The sequence below is a fragment of the Pollicipes pollicipes genome, unplaced genomic scaffold, assembly GCF_011947565.3.
Source record: "Pollicipes pollicipes isolate AB1234 unplaced genomic scaffold, Ppol_2.1 Scaffold_6138;HRSCAF=7277_pilon_pilon_pilon, whole genome shotgun sequence".
In the NCBI taxonomy this organism is placed as follows: Eukaryota; Metazoa; Arthropoda; class Thecostraca; order Pollicipedomorpha; family Pollicipedidae; genus Pollicipes; species Pollicipes pollicipes.
In genome coordinates, this window is record NW_023596818.1 from 24,880,264 (window position 1) to 24,886,263 (window position 6,000).

The following is a 6,000-nucleotide window of genomic DNA, read 5'->3' on the forward strand; positions in this document are numbered from 1 at the left end:
CACATGCTGCTGAACGTTGCAGCTGAGGACCGCTCGGTCCGCGCTGACGCACTTGGCCGCCGGCCGCGGCGTCGGCGGCAGCTATGGCCGGCACGCCCTGGCTAGCCTCCCGACTGTCCCGCTGCGCCCCGCGCTGGAGCAGGGACCGTCACGACCGACGGAGGGGGCAAAGCGCCCCCCTTCCCCTCCCGCCCCCGCCGTCCCGCCCCCCCCCCCCCCGGCGGCCGGCCGCGTGCCAGCTGAACACGTGACCTGTGACGTGGGGCGGCGGGCCACGCGTGCAACAACAGCTGCGGCGGCGGCCGGCGGACGTGTGCCGTCACGGCGTGTGATCGGGCCGTGACGCCGTGCCGCGGCCGCCGCGGCGGTTAGCTTAGGGGGCGGGTCACGCGGAGCGGCGCCGCCGCGCGCGGCCCGGCCGCTGGACGGTGGGGCAGATGGACGGACGGCACGCTGTCGCCCGCGGCACCGGCAGCTCTGCCGAGCGTACGACCGGGATCTTCGCGACAAGGCGGCCCAGTGGGGCGTTTGCGCAGCCGTGCCTCGGTGAACGAACGCGCTCCCTTTGGACAGACGCTAATCTGCCGCTGGCAATCGCAGCCAACTTGCGAGATTTGCGCCCCCGCAGCCGCCTGGGGCCGCCCGAGTGACGCTGCGCTCCCATCGGACGACGGGGCCGTGACGTCACTGGCAGTGTCGCAATCGCCAGCAGCGGGCAGCGGCCAAATGAGAATGACACACATCCGACGAGAAGTTAGCTATTCCTGACTGCATGCACCTGGATTTGTTGGAGGCTCCCGGCGAGTTCCGCGCCGTAGACGGCAGCTGAACAAGCTCTGGGCAAATGTACGAAGCTAACTTCTGCGCAACTAACGCCTTTCCGAATATCCTCGTGCGGAATGTTGATGACTACTAAGTTTCCAAGCGCCCGCACCTCGTCAAACGTTTCTCGCTGGCAGTGATCTAATCAACAGGGTCGGGTTCCGCGTCGCAGTCGGCCTCGTCCTCTCATCAGAATGTCGCATGTATGCAGTGTTTTCGACAGGCGTGTTCCGCTTTAAGATTCTGCTGCCGGAGGCGGCGAATTGCCGCTGGCGTAAAAGCTGCGCATCGACGCGGCTCGCCGTTGACGCCGCGCTGGCGGCGGCGGCGAGCCGGGGCCGGTGGGCGAGCGGCGCCGGCGGTGGGCGGTTGTCGCGCCGCCCCGAGAGCCGGCCGGGGGGTCGTGTGGGGCCGGCGGCCGGCTCGCCTGAACTGGCTGCAGCCCGGTCGATTGTATCGATCTCGCCGCCGCTCCGCCGCAGCGGCTTGTCTGGCCGGCCTAGCGCCCGGCCCGTCTGGGTTAGAGGGCGGCGGTCCGGGCGTAGAGCACCACAGATGCCAGAAGGCGGTCCGCCTGAGGTGGAGATCGCCTTTGCTTAGTAGCATATAGGTTTGTACAGTAACACACCTTGGTTGCAGGGTATTGGAACACGGTTGGAGAGTGGTGAGTATCTGTGGAGAGTGAGGCGGGCCTGGATCAGGGGGGTGGCGGACCTGGATCAGTTGGTAGCGAACCTGGGTCAGAGGCTGGCCGACCTGGGTCAGTGGTTGACGGACCTGGATCAGGTGGTAACGGACCTGGGTCGGGGTGGCAGACCGGGATGAGCTGGTAGCGGACCTAGGTCAGGGGGTGACAGACCTGGACCAGGGGTGGTGGACCTGAGCTATAAGGCGCATGACTTGGTGGAGTGCTGATCGCACTCTGTTGTAACGGATCGCCACGCCTGTCTTCCGACTCCGGCTTACGCACTGCCGACTGTAATCCGGAGCCCCTGCTGCCGCGCGGCCGGCCGCTGGCGCCGCTGGCCGTCCCCAGTGTGACGGGGGTCAGTGTTGGAGCCGGCTGGCCGCTGGCGCCGCTGGCCGTCCCCAGTGTGACGGGGGTCAGCAGGGGAGCCGGCTGGCCGCTGGCGCCGCTGGCCGTCTCCAGTGTGACGGGGGTCAGCGGGGGAGCCGGCCGGCCGCTGGCGCCGCTGGCCGTCCCCAGTGTGACGGGGGTCAGCGGGGAGAGCCGGCTGGCCGCTGGCGCCGCTGGCCGTCCCCAGTGTGACGGGGGTCCGCGGGGGAGCCGGCTGGCCGCTGGCGCCGCTGGCCGTCTCCAGCGTGACGGGGGCCAGCGGGGGAGCCGGCTGGCCGCTGGCGCCGCTGGCCGTCCCCAGTGTGACGGGGGGTCAGCGGGGGGAGCCGATCGGTGCCGGCGAGGCGGCAACAAGTCGGCTGGCGCCGCGGCCCCACTGCTCACTATTGATCGGTTGCGGGCTGCCGGGCCGTGGCCCGCCCTCAGCATACTGTCTGACAGCCAGAGAACAGACTGGCCGGCGCCGGTTGCCGGCTGCCTGCCGCTCGGTGGCCGCGGCAACAGCACCCTGTCGCCTTCAGCAGGGACTGCCGGCAATGGCAGTCTCCCGGACTCGCCCCGAGCGGGCCGGTGCCAGCGGAGCCGCCAATGGCGGGCCTCTGGCCTTCAGTAGTCTTCAACGGGGTTGTCTCAGCAGCCACTGCAGCGGGGTTACCCTTGTCAGATTTTCGATGGTGGGGCTCAGCGCACGTGGAAGTATGAAAAGCTTCGCCCAAGAGTCCATCCCCCATCGTGCTGTTCCTGAAGATCGCCCGCCGTCTCCAACGGTGCCATTCCAGGGGCTCCCATATCCGCACCTTTGCCACCCTTTATGACAGTTCGCCGCCTTGGGCGCAAGCATCTGAAAATCTCCGTTGTCCTAAGCTGGCACGTTGACCATATGACGGGCACAGCGTGACCGCCTCGTGCTGTCCTGGCGCCAGTGCCGGCCGGTCCGTTCGGCGGGAGGGCCCGACCCCGGCGCCCGATGCTATAATTACCGCCGGCCGACCCCTGTCCCGTGCCGCCGGTGGGGTGCGTGCGCCTGGCCGCGACCGCGCCTGGCTGCCGCCGCCGAGCCGGCAGCGTGTCCAGATCACGGCCGGGCGAGCTCCAGCTCCAGCTCCAGCGCCAGCGCCAGCGCTAGTTCCAGCGCCAGCTCCAGCTCCAGTGCCAGCTCCAGCTCCAGCTCCAGCTCCAGCTCCAGCGCCGGTCCGGCACGGCAGGCCGAGAGCGCGGCTGGCAGCGGGGGGCCAGCTGGACGCGTCACGACCTGTCGGCCCGGGAGGCGGCCAGGCGTCGCCGAAGGGAGCCGCCCCGCTGCTGGTCAGCCACCCGTTTCCGGCGCCGGCGGCTCCCAGTCAGTGCCGTGTCGCCGTCTGGAGGGCCCGGGGAGCAGCCATTGGCCAGGTCGACATCCGGACGAGGTCGGCTCCCAGTCACTGCCGTGTCCGCCGTGTGGAGGGCCTGGGGGCGCAGCCAGGACCACGTCGACATCCGGGGGGAGGTCCGCTCCCAGTTGGCGCGACGTCACTGACCACACTGGCATGCGGACGGTATGTCCCAGCCTCGGCCAGCAATGTACGCCTTGAGTTACGTAACTGCGTGCAATATTCCGTCGAGATACGCGCTGGCCTCGCGGGGGTCGAGCCCGGGCGTGCCGCCCCTCTCTGGATGCACCTGTGCGGTTTTGAGCTGCCGCTGCTGCCGTCGCCCGGCCGCACCCTGCCGTCGCCGTCGGCGATCGATAAAACCGACCTTCCGACCGACGCGTCGACAGTGGCGGCGCCCGACGACCGGCGCCGGTCCGGACCGGACCGCTCTGGCGGACCGGTACGGTCCGGCGGACCGGTCTCCGGCGTGGTCGGCGGAACGGCAGTGGTGTCGCAGACACTGGACCTTTTCACAAAGCGCCTACTTCACGCGCCTGCTGATGATTGGACCAAAAGGGGCCCAGCGGGGGTCATAAAGTCATCTCGACGTGGGATGTATTTCATTGTGACGCGACCCTCAGGGAAAACTCCAGCCTTCTCGGACCAGCGCCGCGCAGCGGTTCTGGCTCCGTTGCATGAGTGGCCGAGTTCGCCACGCGGGGGCGAGGAACTTTCCGAAAGGTTTGGAGGGAGGCATGAGCAAGCTGGAGCTAGTCTTACCACGCGACGTTGTTGTGTGTGTTTGATGTGACGCATTCCCGAAGTTAGGAGACCACTGAGCCACACCGCGTTGTCTTCCCCGTTCCCATGCCCCTGTAGCCGGGGTCATGAAGAGGGTGTGCCTCGCACGCCGCAGGACCGGTTCGGACGGGATGCCACGGAAAGATCCGCTTCTCCGCTTATCTGTTGAACAGACCGATACTGTCCGTACGCCCGATGTCACCTCTGGCTTTGTGCGGCCTCGTCTACTCTGGCTTTGTGCGGTGCGCATTAGATGCGCAGTTGCTGTGTGGTCGACGTGCTGGCGTCGTTTTCGATTGAAGAGTCCATTCAGTAGACAAGTGTCGCGCCTCTTGGCCCTCGATGCCAACTGCGCGCGGGTGAGACTTATTGTACTCTGCAAAGCGAACCATGCATGCGAGGCTAACTGATCGGCGTGGGCGAGTGGGAAGGATTGGGCCACTAATGACACCAACGGTACGAATGCCTACCCCAGTAAAGGTAAGGGGGCGGGGGCTGCTCTCCACATGGCCTGACGCTGTGGAGATCTGACCGCCGCAGAGCCGCGTCGCCCCTTTCGCCGAGCCCTCTCTGTTCCCTCTCGTCTTCGGGGTGTCTTTGCCTCAGCCTTCGCTCGCGAGCGGGCGCGGTCGGCGGCCGCCCCGCTGACTCAGACGCACAGCTGGCCCGCGCCGGTGACGTCACGCCGGCGCCCCGCTGCTGGCCGCGTGCTCCGGGCGCCGGGCGAGCCGGCCACCGGCGCGAGCGGCGGCGGCCGGCCTGCGCCGCCAGCGCCGAGCAGGCCGTCACGACGCCGGCCCTGGCTCGCCCCGGTCCGAATTCCAGCCGCCGTCGGCCCTCAGGCCTCGGAGCAATTCATTACCGGCCCCGCCGAAGCGGGCTGGCTGCTTTGAACACGCTGTCAATGACGGGCATTCGCTCGCTTAAAACACGGATGTGAAAATTTGGGGCAGCGTCGGATTATGAAGCTGGAAGGCGGAGATCCTTTGTGATTTAGCGCGTCCAATATTGAGGTGGGCACGTGCGAATGGCACGGACGTGGCGTCGGCGCCGGCCCGTGTGACGCTCGGATGCTGCAGGAGGTGCCGCTCGAGGCGCGGGGCGCCACCGCCGGGCACGGCTGCCAGTGCCGGTCACGTGGTCGACCGGACGGGGCGACGTCAGAGGTGACCCGATGTCGGCCCGAGCTGTCGGGCGCGACGCCGCCTCTCACTGCGCCCTCGGTGATGGCATCGTTCATTCGCGCTCATTCGTTCCGTGTTGTTTGTGAAGTCTGCTGACTCTGCTAAGCTGGCTGCTAAGGCTGATAGACGGTGTTTGGCATGCGAGCGGTGCGCGTCCGGGGCGCCGTTTATTTTCTTCTCGCCGCCTCACGGGTGGGCGTTTTTCCCGCGGGAGGGTTAAGAGCGCGCTGCTCGCTGCCGGCGGCCTGGGCCTGTGCGTGACTGAGGGCCATTGCTCGCTACCGACGGCCTGGGCTCGCGCGTGGCTGAGGGCCGCTGCCCGGTGTCGGCGGCCTGGGCCTGTGCGTGGCTGAGGGCCATTGCTCGCTGCCGGCAGCCTGGGCTTGCGCGTGGCTGAGGGCCGCTGCCCGGTGTCGGCGGCCTGGGCTTGCGCGTGGTTGAGGGCCGTTGCCCGGTGTCGGCGGCCTGGGCCTGTGCGTGGCTGAGGGTCGTTGCTCGCTGCCGGCGGCCTGGGCTTGCGCGTGGCTGAGGGCCATTGCTCGCTGCCGGCGGCCTGGGCTTGCGCGTGGCTGAGGGCCGCTGCCCGGTGTCGGCGGCCTAGGCCTGTGCGTGGCTGAGGGCCGCTGCCTGGTGCCAGCGGCCCCGTCTGCCCTTCGTGGCTGCTAGGCTGCTGCTCAAGGCACGTGTCTGTGACCCCCCCCCCCCCCGGCGCTGCCCCCGCCCTGCCTCGCTGGCTGACGTGTGGCCGCGGGCGGGCTCGAGA